We start from the raw sequence: 13,904 nt of genomic DNA, 5'->3' as shown, positions 1-13,904 counted from the left end.
ATCTTTCCTTTTACGTAACCAGTCTCGGATCATAGAATCTCTGTTGACCAGTTAGGGTTCCTAGTGACCGTAATACTAGGTGGCGACTCCTTAAACAAGACACTTTCCCATTAAAGAACTGGATGCCAGAAATCTGTTCTTTCAAAAATGATTAATTTTTAAGCTCACCGTAATGTCGAGTGCGACAAGAATAAATCTCATCTAATCATTTAGTGGCCAGGAGTTGTAATCATTCTTAATACAACCTAATGATTTAATTTTCTGACCTTAAATGATTTTTAAAATATAAAAAATGAGACAAGAAAAGTGTCACAACCCGATTTCCGGATCCATGACCGGCACATAGGCAAAGTTCCCTTTCAACGTTCCATACATATACGAACCCAAACTTGCATACAATCTTATCCTTTAAATAACTCAATTAGAGTTCAACGCAGCACTAATAACAAAACTAACTTGATAATATAATTTAATTGTCTTAATACAAGAGTTAATATAATTTCATAATTTTGAAGCACTAACTAGACATAAAGGAAAAGGTACAAATTACATCAAAAAGCAGGTTCGGAAGATTCAACAAAAGTAACCTGCTATCAAGCTATAAGCCTAAAAAGAATAATAATGAGAGGGTGAGTTCAATAACTCAGTGAGTAGATAATATTCAATATACACACACAAGGTAATACAACAAAGCCATAACAAGAAGATCATATGGTAAAGCTCGTCAGAAAATCAAAATGCAATGAGCATGAGGCTCCGTACTGTGGGATGATCATTCGCACAGGTTGGTGACTCCTCCGACCAACTAGGGTTCAGATACAATGTGCACAAAGACTAACACTACCCTGTTAGCATAGGTATTCTAACTGACATACCATAGCTTCATAATCATATTCAAATAAACATATTCATATCTCGAAGCTTAACTCATGACATCAATCAAATGAGGAGCTATCAATTCAGAAATCAATTCAAAATATATACCAGTTCATATCAAGAATTCAGATTCAATAATTGATCATGCTTTATTATAAAAATAATAATCAACATATATATTATCAAGAAGCATGATCTAGTTCATATTAACAAATCAAATATTTATAATATTTCTAATGCATATGAAAAATTATCCACTCACCTGACTCGAAAGCAAACAGAAATCAAAAGCAAACACTGAAGAAAATCCTACTGACGTCCCGCCAGTAGAATATTAGGATTATCTGAATACAAAGGAGACATATTCAAGAACGACTTGAAAGAACACTTAACCTATTTAATACACTTAATTAAGAGTGTATTCCATAACCCTATATGTTTTTGAACTAACTAGTTAATTTTCTTAAAAACCCAAAAATTAACGGTTTTCCCGAAATCTAAACTATAATAAAACAAATAATAAGACTTGATAATAATTCACTAAATAACCCTCATTTATTCATCAAACCAATTTGAAAAGGCTAATATTACAGTTAGGGACCAATCTGGAATTTATCATAATTTTAGGGCCAAATTGTAATTTTCGTCTAATTGGAGGACCAAACTAAACATATCATAAATTCATAAATATAGTGGAGTTATGTCCATAATTCATCCTCATTTCTATCTAGAACCTCTAATTATGCTCTAGGGATCATTCTGGAATTTTTCCAAATTTTTTAAGGTCAAATTGTAATTTTTGTCAAGTGGAGGACCAAACTAAAAGTTGTCATAAATCAATGAATATACTGAAATTCAGACCATAATTAACCCTAAATTATTTCCAGAATATCTCATTATGCTCCAAGGACCATTTTGGAAATTTACCAAATTTTTAGGGTCAAATGGTAATTTTTGTCAAATTGGAGGTGTTAAAATTTCATAACTATACATTAATTCTGCACATAATTCATATTTTATTCTGTTCAGAATCTCGAAATATGCTCTAGGGATCAATTTGTAATTTTCCAAAGTTTGGGGACTAAACTGTAATTTTTGCAAATTCAGGGACCAAATTGAATTTTCATCATCTTCAACCTCAAATCCAGAATTTTCACAGATTACCTACTATTATCCCCTGATTTCTAATACAAATTCACCATTCAAACAAAACCATAACTCAAAATCATTATTTTTATCTAGCCTCTCAAATTCAACTTAACAATCCATTACCCACAATAATCAACCATATAACATTCAAATTAATCCATCAATAAACCCTAAACACAATTCTCAAAACCCTAAGATTAATCAAAACCGAAATAGCACCCTAAATACGCCTTATCTAAGGTAAGCTACATTATTTGATTGTCTGATAAAAAACTAAGGTATTATCGTATTTCTAGTTGTTAGTTTGTCCATGGTTCAAGAAAAATCCTCCTCGGTAAGGAGGTCTTTATCTTATCGGGTAAAATCCTAACCGTTCTAACGTCTATACAAAAACTTTATTTTTAATATTAGAAATACGTTTTACGTATAAATTCATAATCCCAAATACTAAAAGAAAACTAAAAGATTTTTTAGAATTTTTGAAATATTGGCCTAGTTCTCGTGGTTCTAACAAACTTGTTGTTAAAACTAAAATGCATGCTAATACATATATTTTTCGAAATTTCTTTTGTTGTATGAAAATATGATGCGATGATTTTTCTTTATTTTGGAGAGACTAGGTTGTATGCATTAAAACAAAAAACATATATATATATATATATATATAAAATTTTTCTTGATGTCTTGACGAAAAGCGGGTATTTTAATATTGGATTTGTATCTTTATGGTATAAAAATACAAACCAATATTAAGTCATTTTGATAAAAATATGCAGGAAAATCAACAATATTTTTTAAGGATTTTTTCAGAATTTTTGAAAGCAAAACATTTCTTATTTATAATTTTTTTTTTGATGTTTTGATGAAAACCGGATATTTTAATACTGGATTTTTATCTTTACGGTATAAAAATACAAACCAATATTAAGCAATTTTGATAAAAATATGCAGGAAAATCAACAATATTTTTTCAAGGATATTTCAAAATTATTTTTTTTTTTTGATATATATCTATATATATAGATAATATAAAAACATTATAATAAATAATACATAATATTAGGTGGGCTGGGCTGGGCCGACCCAACTTACTAGGCCGGACTCAGCCCCAAAAGGGTTGGGCTGGTCTCGACCCAAAAGGGGTTGGGCTGATCTCGGCCCAACAAGACTTCCTATTTTTGTATGGGCCAGACTCGGCCCATACAGCAGGGCTGGGCCAGAACAATCTAGCCCACAAACATATTTCTGGGCCAGAACCCGTCTGGTCCAGATAAGGAAAAAACCAACAATGCTGGGCCAAAATCAGCCTGACCCAGCAACATAACTGATCCGGGGGGGAAATTATTCCCCCCCCTCCTCCTGCATGCAGAACACTGCATGTAGGAGGAAAACCAACTAAAACGCAAACAGTGAGGGGAAAGAAGAGTTACCTGGCGCGGAGGAGGCGGTGCGTTGCTGGTCTGTCGGCTTTGCTGGCGGTGCTGTGGTGGAGGCCGGTGGCGGTGTCGTGGCTCACGGACGGCAACTCCAAGCAGCGGCGCTGCTGTTTCAAGCGGTAGCGGAGAGAGAGAGTCTTCCTTTTCCCCTCTCCTCTAGTTTTTTGTTTTTTTCTTGCTCTGTTTCGTTTACCAATGATCGTCCCTCTTGTCCTCTTGGTTTTGTTTTGTTTTGTTTTGTTTTTATAAAATTTCCCTCCCGGTCTCAAGCCTTAATCCTTCCTTTCTCTCTCTATTTTGTTCCTTTCTTTTCGGTTTGTTTTTTTTTTCTCGTTTTTTTCCTCCCTCTTCGGTTCGTTCTCCCCCCCCCCGTGTGTTGGCGTTAAGTCACTATTTATAGGGCCAAAGAAGTGGGGGCTCTTTATTGTTGAGCATGGGGTAGGGCAACACTGGGTTGGGTTGGTGGGCGTGGCTGGCAAGGCGCGGCGCCCCTGATTTCTCATCATCAAGGTGCGTGGGGCTTCAAGTCTTTCGTAGGGCACGCGACTCGCAGAAAATAATGATGAAAGAAGCAGAAGATAAAAAATGGTTTCTCTTCCTCTACTGCACATCCAGGGGAAGAAGAAAGAGGAACAGTGTCGTTCAAAACGACACCGTTCTATCCCTTTTTTTTTCCAACATGAAACGGCGTCGTTTTGGACAAAACACGCTGTTTCATTTAAATATGGCGCCTACACGTCAACTTCCAAATCAGTCCTTAATTATCTTACGTTCATTTCAATTGCATCCCTTCCAATTTCCATCTCCACCCCTATAGTTGGCCGCTTTTTTCAATTCAGTCCTTGGCCCTGATTATGCAATAGGACCCTCAATTGATCAATAAACTTTCAACTTCTTCAATTTGGCCTCTGATTTTGTTAATTACAGCCCCTATATTTACACGTCTTTTCCATTTGGTCTTTAGTTTCGGATTTTCTCAATTAAGTCCCTAAATTGGCCATTAAACTTTAATATTTATGCAATTAAGCCCCTGATTTGACCAAATCAACTCTTAAAAATTATAATTTGACCCTATAACTTTAATTTCTTTCAATTAAAGCCCAAATTGACTTAAAAATCTATTTTTCTTGCAATCAAACCCTCTATAAATTCAATTAAACCTTCAATAAAATCCAATTAAGTCCATAAACATCTAAATTTGGACTTTTTTCCTCAAAATTCAAATTTTCTTTTCCAACAAGGCTCTCATCATTCAAGAATATACTGTCAAAATTTCAATCATTGTATTTTTAACCTTCTTAACCAATTTTTTCTGACCATTTTCTGAGCGCTCACACCTCCTATTATTTTTTCTAATTTCTTTCAGCTATTTATTTATTTATTTATTATTATTAGTATTATTTATTATTTATTTTATTATTATTTATTTTTATTTTTGTGTGAGGACCCAAAAATGGGTTACAACAACTTGAAAAATTTATAAATATATTATGAAAGTAAATCTCATCTAATCATTTAGCGGCCAGGAGTTTGTAATCATTCTTAATACAACCTAATGATTTAAGTTTCTGACCTTAAATGATTTTTAAAATATAAAAAATGAGACAAGAAAAGCACAAGCAACAATTGTAGAAAAGAAGAATCTTCATGGCTACTTGATGATTGTGATGAACTTGAAGAATCCATTATACCTTGTTTTTTTTAAAAAAAAAAAAAAACACAGAGGAATCGAACTATGAATTAAATACTAGTTATAACGGTAAATTTTTTATATAACTTGTTAGGATTTTAGAGATTTTTAATTAAAAAAAAAGTTGTAGCATAATCTTAGATCCAAGCAGTTAAAACTATGTAATTGGAGTGGTAAAGAGAAAAGAAAGCTTCTTATTAATCATCAGTAATATTTATTATACAATAATATAAATTATATCTTAAATTATTATCAATATCTTAAATTTTTTTTATTAAACTAGTTATTTGATATAATACCAAAATTTTATTAGTTAAATTATTATTTTAAATTTTTGCTAATTTCCTTTAGTTTTTAAATTGAATTTATTCTTTAATATATGTTACTATAAAATAAGTTATTTTTCTCGAGTCCTTTTGTTTCTCCAAAATTTATAAGAATTTCGTGAAAAGGACCACAATATATAACTTTTTAGGAACCAGTTATTTAACGATATTAAGTATGAAAACACTTCATTTTTGCATTTCTTTCTCCAAGTTCTAGTTGGATTTTCTCAGAAAGACCAGGGTTTTAGAGATTTTCAATGAAGAAAATTTGTAGCACATGCAATCCTAAATTTGTAGACTTATTGCTAATAATTTCTCTTTTTTGAACACCCCTTTCTTCACGTTAATATTGGAAAACTTGACTATTGATCAGACTCACAATTTTCTAATGCTTTACTTTTACTTCATTAATTTATTCATTTGATACGTACGCGGATAGTTGGAGACTCATATTTTATTCCAACGGCAATACCCAGCATAAATAGAGAAGAGGGCTTGTGCCCTAAATCATGCAATGTCTTAAAAAACAGTATCTTCACATCATGGATTTTCAACTACCATATTGTTTTTTCTTCCTTCTTCTTCTGCTGCTGCCATTTTCTAGCAATGGTCAGGCTCACAGCAACATATCTTTGGGCTCATCTCTCACTGCTGCAACTGATAACCTTCCTTGGACTTCACCATCTGGGGAATTTGCTTTTGGATTCCAACAAGTCCGTGATGCTGGCTACCTACTTGCCATATGGTTCAACAAAATACCCGAAAGAACCATAGTCTGGTCAGCTAATAGAAATGATCTAGTTCAGGGGGGATCAAGAGTACAACTTACCAGAGATGGTGAGTTGGTTCTAAATGATCAATCAGGCAGACAAATATGGAGTCCAGTTTTTGGTGGAACTGGAGCCTCCTATGCAGCCATGATTGACACGGGAAACTTCGTGGTAGCAAGCCAAGCTGGTGCCAATTTGTGGCAGAGTTTTGATGAACCAACAGACACACTGTTGCCCACACAAAATCTGAATTTAGGTGCTCAAGTAATTGCTCCCTACCTGGAAAAGAATTATTCACATGGAAGATTCACGTTCATTCTACAAACTGACGGGAATCTCTTAATGGACACAACACGTTATCCAACAACTACAGTAAATTATGCTTATTGGTCTACCCAGGATTCTATTGGAAGCGGTTATAGGGTGGTCTTTAACCAGTCTGGCTATATGTACCTCGTAGCCCAAAATGGCACTATGCTTAATTCGGTGTTCTCTAATCCAGTATCAATCCAAGATTTCTACTTGAGGACTATGATGGAGTTCTTAGGCAATATGTTTATCCAAAGACAGCTTCCAGTAGCAGAAGGTGGGAACACTAGGCAAACTTCATACCCTCAAATATCTGCATGGTAATTATGGGAACACTAGGCAGTGGAGCTTGCGGTTACAACAGTTATTGCATATTAGGAGATGACCAAAGACCAAGATGCAAGTGTCCTCCTGGTTACAATTTCTCTGATCCAAATGATGAGACGAAGGGATGCGAGAAAAACTTTATTTCACAGGATTGTTACCATCCATCGCAAGAAATAGATAACTTTATGATCAGGGATATGCTTAACACAAACTTTCCATATACTGATTATGAATATTTTAATTCATCAGTGGACGAGGATTGGTGCCGACAAGCTTGCTTGAGTGACTGCTATTGTGCGGTTGCCACTTATCAGAGTGGACATTGTTGGAAGAAGAGAGGCCCTCTCTCGAATGGGGTAACAGGTCCAGGTGTTGCTGATAAAGCCCTGATAAAAGTAAGGAAAGGCAACTGGACTGCAGGTTCAAGTGCAAAGAAGAGTGATCGAATTCAATACAGAAGTGAAAGTTATTGGCAGAACAAATCACAAGAATCTGGTTCAACTTGTTGGATTCTGTAACGAAGGGCAACATCGCCTTCTGGTCTACGAGTACATGAGCAGTGGCTCCTTGTCCAACTACATATTTGGATATTCAAGGCCTAGTTGGCACCGAAGAATGCAAATTGCTTTCGGTGTAGCCAGAGGGTGTTGAATATTAAACTCAATCCAGAAGGTTCCAGTCAAGGAAGGCAACCACCCACCGACCAGCCGCAGCCGCCAGCCACCAGCCACAGCCGCCAGCCGCCTTCACACCACCGGCCGCCAGCCGCCTTAACATTTGGAAAGTTTGAATTTTTTGTATTCTGTTTCGTGTATAAATAGAGTGCTCAGTTTATGTTATTGTGTGTGGAGAGAATTGAGAGGAACACTAGAAAGAGAAAGAGAGAGAGAGGGCGTGTATAAGCTTTTATTTTGTGTAATTGTAAGCTTCGGTTTTGTGTAATAAAACAATGTGTTTTATCCCCTCTGAGTGTCTCAAAGCCACCACCAGTGGTTTCTCCCACCAACAATTGGTATCAGAGCCCCGTTCGTCGGAAAACAGAAGAGTTTTGGGGTATATCCGAATTTTCAAAGTTGTCCAAAACAAGTTTGGATCATTCCACAGTGTAGAGCTCATCAATACGAACTCACTGCCGCAAAAATCAGCCAAATCGGAGTCCGGGGTAGCCCACACGCGCCTCCTGAATATTCAGCCAGATCGCCCACGCGCCCCGAGGTTGAAGACGACTGATCCACACGCGCGCCATATTTGAGCCACGCCGAGCCGTATACGCCGAGCCACAAGCCGAGCCGTACCTCGAGCCGAGCCGAGCCGAGTTACAGCCTCAGCCGAGCCGAAGGAATATTCCCCAGAATATTCCACAGAATATTCCCGGTTCAACCCAGCGAACCGCCCGCCGTACAGAATTGGTTTTTTGACCGGTTCACCCATTTTATGACCCGATTTCAACAAAGTCAGACCGGTTCCCGACTATTTGGACCATTCCGGATCGAGCTACAGTGTCCGTTTGGCCAAATTCGGCTCCCAAAAAGGTGATATAGTCATTCAAAGAGGAAAATGACTACAGAAGGTACACATACACTCATTCCGAAGCTGACCAAAGACAACTATGATAGTTGGTGCATCAGATTGAAGGCATTCCTTGGGTCACAAGAGTGTTTGGATATTGTACAAATTGGTTATGATGAACCAGAGTCCAAAGAAAGAGAAGATGCTTTACAAGAAGCATAAAAGCAAGCCTTGAAAGTCAACAGAAAGAAGGACAACAAAGCCAAGACCATCATCTACCAAGGTCTTGATGAAGATACGTTCGAGATAATAGCTTCCGCTGAAACGTCACATGATATATGGGAGGCTCTCCAACAGAAATACAAAGGTGCTGACAGAATCAAGAAGATTCGTCTTCAATCTTTGCGAGGAGAATTTGAGTTATTGCAAATGAAGTCCTCGGAGTCTATTTCTGATTATCACACAAGGATTATGGTGATAATCAACCAGATGAGGAGAAATGGAGAAGCCATCATCGATGCTCGAATTACTGAGAAAATTTTGAGATCCCTAGATCCAAAATTCGATTTTGTTGTTGTCGCAATTGAAGAGTCAAAAGATGTGGACAAGTTGACAGTTGATGAGCTTATGAGTTCCTTGCAAGCTCATGAGCAGAAGATCGTAAAGCGAAATGGAGATAAGGCAATTGAGCATGCCTTACAAGCAAAGTTGTCCCTCAAGGACAAATATGAGCAAGGGGAGACTTCATCAAGTGGATACACCACTCAAGCAGGAAGTCAACAATCCAGAGGAGGATTTCAGAGATTCCAAGGAAGAGGTTCTTGGAATACAAGCTTCAGAGGAAGAGGTGGCAGAAACACCACCAGAGGAGGTCGAGGACAACAAGCATTCACTCCCAGAGGAAGAGGAGGCGGTTACAATAACCGTGACAAGAGGAATATCAAATGTTATAGTTGCAATCAATTTGGGCACTATAGCACTGAATGCAGAAGAAAAGCTCCGTTGGAGATACGTGAGCAAGCCAACTATGTAGAGAAGGATGACAGAGAAGAAACTGCATTTCTTGTCCAACAAGGACTTGATAAGAAAAAGGAGGACATATGGTATCTAGATACTGGAGCAAGCAATCATATGTGCGGCTACCGAGAGTTATTTAGTAATCTAGATGAGACCAAGCAAGGTCTAGTTACTTTTGGAGATACCACAAAGGTTCCATTCAAAGGTAAAGGCAACATCCCAGTCAAGATGAAAAATGGCGATTCCAGCTACATCGCCGATGTCTATTATGTCCCAGCCATAAAACAGAACCTAATCAGCTTAGGTCAACTTTTGGAGAGAGGCTATACTTTTTACTCGGAGAATTGTCATCTGGCAATTAGAGACAACAATTGGAGATTAATGGCCTACGTGAAAATGTCCAAGAATAGGATGTTTCCTTTGAACATCCAGTATGATGCAGCAAGGTGTTTGAGCGCCATCACCAACAGTGAAGAATGGCTTTGGCACCTGAGGCTTGGACATCTGAATTTCATGAGTCTGAAGATGCTAGCAAGCAAGAAGATGGTCAAAGGTTTGCCTCACATTGATCATCCAGATGAAGTCTGTGAGAGTTGTGTCCTCAGCAAACATCACAGATCCAGTTTTGCTAAAGAAGTCAACTGGAGAGCAAAGAGGCCACTGGAGTTAGTACACACAGATGTGTGTGGCCCAATCACGCCCATGTCAACTGGACAAAATAGGTACTTCCTCACTTTTACTGATGATTTTAGTAGAAAAACGTGGATATACTTTCTGAAGAGGAAGTCAGAAGTATTCAATTGTTTTAAAGATTTTAAAGCAATTGTGGAGAAGCAAACTGGTTATACGATCAGAACAGTGAGATCTGATCAAGGAGGAGAATATACAGCAAATGACTTTGAAGCCTTCTGTACACAACAAGGCATCAGACATCAGACGACACCAGCTTATACACCACAGCTGAATGGTGTAGCAGAAAGGAAGAATCGCACGATTCTTGACATGGCCAGAAGTTTGCTCAAAGCAAAGAAGCTGCCCAAGCAATACTGGGCTGAAGCTGTATCATGTGCAGTGTATCTGTTGAATCGCTGCCCAACCAGAAGTTTGCAAGGTATTACTCCAGAAGAAGCATGGAGTGGTCACAAACCAAGTGTTACTCATCTACGAGTCTTTGGTTGTGTGGCATATGCAAAGATCCCAGATGCAAGAAGGAGAAAGCTCGATGATAAGAGCGAGAAATGCATCTTTGTGGGATATGGTGAAAGAAGGATGGGATACAGGCTGTATAATCCCATCACGAAGAAGGTGATTACGAGTAGAGATGTTATCTTTGAAGAAGATAAATCTTGGGCATGGAATGATGATCAAGAAGTAGTCAGATGGATCAACACTGATTTGATCCTTGAAGGTGAAGAAGTACCAACAGTACTTGTCGAAGAACCGATTGTGCCAGCAGCTGAACCACAAAGTCCGGCACACAGTTTCCCTGTATTCAACAGGAGGAACACACCAGGAGCATCATCATCAACACCACCAGCATCCTCATCAGAAAGACCAAGAAGGATGCGGAATCTTGAAGAGTTGTACGATACCACTCAAGTTATGGAAGATACAACTCTGTTTTGTTTCTTTGCAGATAGTGACCCACTAAGCTTCGATGAAGCTATCACAGACGAGAAGTGGATAGAAGCAATGGATGAAGAAATACATGCCATTGAGAAGAATGATACCTGGAAGCTGACTTATCTACCAGAAAACAAGAAAGCAATAGGTGTCAAATGGGTCTACAAGACAAAGAAGAACGCCAAAGGAGAAGTGCAAAGATACAAAGCCAGATTAGTGGCTAAAGGCTACAAACAGAGAGAAGGCATTGACTATGGAGAAGTATTTGCTCCAGTAGCCCGGCTAGAGACAATTAGACTGATGATCTCACTAGCTGTACAACATAGATGGAAGATCTATCAACTCGATGTGAAGTCAGCATTTCTGAATGGCTTCCTAGAAGAATAGATCTATGTTGAACAACCACTTGGATACATTGATGCTGAAAATGAAGGCAAAGTATACAAGTTGAAGAAGGCTCTCTATGGTTTGAAGCAAGCTCCGCGTGCTTGGAATACTAGAATTGACAGGTATTTTCAAGATAATGGATTTGAGAAATGTCCATATGAACACGCCATATATGTGAAGAAAGGAGCAGATGGCAGCATCTTATTTGCGTGCCTATATGTTGATGACTTGATATTCACCGGCAACAACCCTACCATGTTTGAAGACTTCAAACGAAGCATGGTACAGGAGTTTGAAATGACTGACATTGGTCTAATGTCACATTTTCTTGGCTTAGAAGTAACGCAGAAGGAAGAAGGGATTTTTGTATCCCAAAGCGGTTACGCCAAAGATATTCTTGAAAGGTTCAAGATGGAAAGCTGCAATCCGGTATCAACTCCAGTTGAGAATGGAGTGGAATTGAGGAAAAGTAAGGTTGGAAATGTTGATCCAACTTACTTCAAAAGCTTAGTAGGAAGCTTAAGGTACTTGACATGTACCAGACCGGATATACTCTACGGAGTCGGACTCGTCAGCAGATACATGGAGACACCAGACCAGTCTCATTTGAATGCAGCCAAGAGAATTCTTCGCTACATCAAAGGCACAATGAATGAAGGTATGTTTTATACCTCAAGTAAAGACTTTAATCTTGTAGGCTACTCGGATAGTGATTGGGGTAGAGATCTGGATGAAAGGAAAAGCACAACAGGGTTTGTCTTTTTCATGGGAGACACATCTTTCACATGGTCATCCAAGAAGCAATCGATTGTAACATTATCAAGCTGTGAAGCTGAGTATGTTGCTGCCAACTCAGCCGTATGCCATTCAATATGGTTAAGGAATATGCTGAAGTTTTTGGGATTTCCTCAAGAAAATCCTACGGAGATTTACATTGACAATCGATCAGCAATCGCATTGGCAAAGAATCCAGTGTATCATGAGAGGAGCAAACACATTGATACACGTCATCACTTTATCCGGGAACATGTGAAGAATGAAGAAGTCCAACTAATATCTTGCAACACAAATGATCAAGTTGCTGACATCTTCACAAAGCCATTGAAGGGAGAAACATTCATCCGATTAAAGTTCATGCTTGGCATGACATCCCTCGATTGAGTTTAAAGGGGAGATTTGTTGAATATTAAACTCAATCCAGAAGGTTCCAGTCAAGGAAGGCAACCACCCACCGACCAGCCGCAGCCGCCAGCCACCAGCCACCAGCCACAGCCGCCAGCCGCCTTCACACCACCGGCCGCCAGCCGCCTTCACATTTGGAAAGTTTGAATTTTTTGTATTTTGTTTCGTGTATAAATAGAGTGCTCAGTTTATGTTATTGTGTGTGGAGAGAATTGAGAGGAACACTAGAAAGAGAAAGAGAGAGAGAGGGCGTGTATAAGCTTTTATTTTGTGTAATTGTAAGCTTCGGTTTTGTGTAATAAAACAGTGTGTTTTATCCCCTCTGAGTGTCTCAAAGCCACCACCAGTGGTTTCTCCCACCAACAGAGGGCTCCTTTACCTCCATGAAGAATGCAGCTCCCAGATAATCCATTGCGATATCAAGCCTCAAAATATCCTCCTCGACGAATCTCTTAACGCCAGGATTTCAGATTTCGGACTAGCCAAGCTGTTGAAGACGGACCAAACCAAAACAACAACAGCAATCAGGGGTACGATAGGGTATGTAGCTCCTGAATGGTACAAGAACCTGCCAGTGACAACCAAAGTAGATACCTACAGCTTTGGCATTCTCTTGCTGGAGCTAGTTTGCTGCAGAGAGAACTTTGAGATTAATGCAATGCAAGAACATCTGATAGTTCTTGCAGACTGGGCATGTGATTGCCTTAAAGAAGGAAAGTTGAACCTTTTAGTAGAAGAAGATGAAGAGGCAATGGAAGACATGAAAAGGGTCGAGAGGTTTGTGATGGTTGCAATTTGGTGCATTCAGGAAGATCCATCTTTAAGACCTGGAATGAAGAAAGTTGTGCAGATGTTAGAAGGAGGTGTTCAAGTCTCTGTTCCTCCTGATCCTTCATCATTTATCAGCACAATCTAAATCTTTTTGTACACATATATATATCCAGAAACTAAGGCTAATGAATGTTACCTATCTACCTTGTATTGAATAATCTGTAGTTCCTATCATTTCAGGGCAATAAGGCTTAATTAAAACGCATGCTTTCAATTATTATTTTTTCTTTTCATGTTCACGAGTAATAAGTAAAATAAAAGATTTAAAATGAATATAAAGGCAAACCTTATAATAATTGATGTAACCATATTATTCGATAGTTTCACCCGCATTTAACTAGTGTTTTGCATATGTTATTTATATAAAATGCCTTGATATTCTTTGTTTTATGTTTTGAAGGCATTTTTGGATGAAAGATGCAAAAAGGAGTAAATTGGAGGTAATTGGCAGATTTGACGTTCAGTCGGTATT

General features: G+C 38.1%; 1 pseudogene; it reads left to right on the top strand.

Annotated features, from left to right (window-relative positions):
* The first annotated feature begins 5,819 nt into the window (after positions 1–5,819).
* LOC140955378 (G-type lectin S-receptor-like serine/threonine-protein kinase LECRK3) lies at positions 5,820–13,638 on the top strand (annotated as a pseudogene).
* Positions 13,639–13,904: the final 266 nt, after the last annotated feature.

This window comes from Populus alba, chromosome 3 (assembly GCF_005239225.2).
Source record: "Populus alba chromosome 3, ASM523922v2, whole genome shotgun sequence".
NCBI classification, from domain to species: Eukaryota; Viridiplantae; Streptophyta; class Magnoliopsida; order Malpighiales; family Salicaceae; genus Populus; species Populus alba.
The sequence above is the reverse complement of the archived record's forward strand: the minus strand, read 5'-3'. Positions and strand labels throughout refer to the sequence as shown.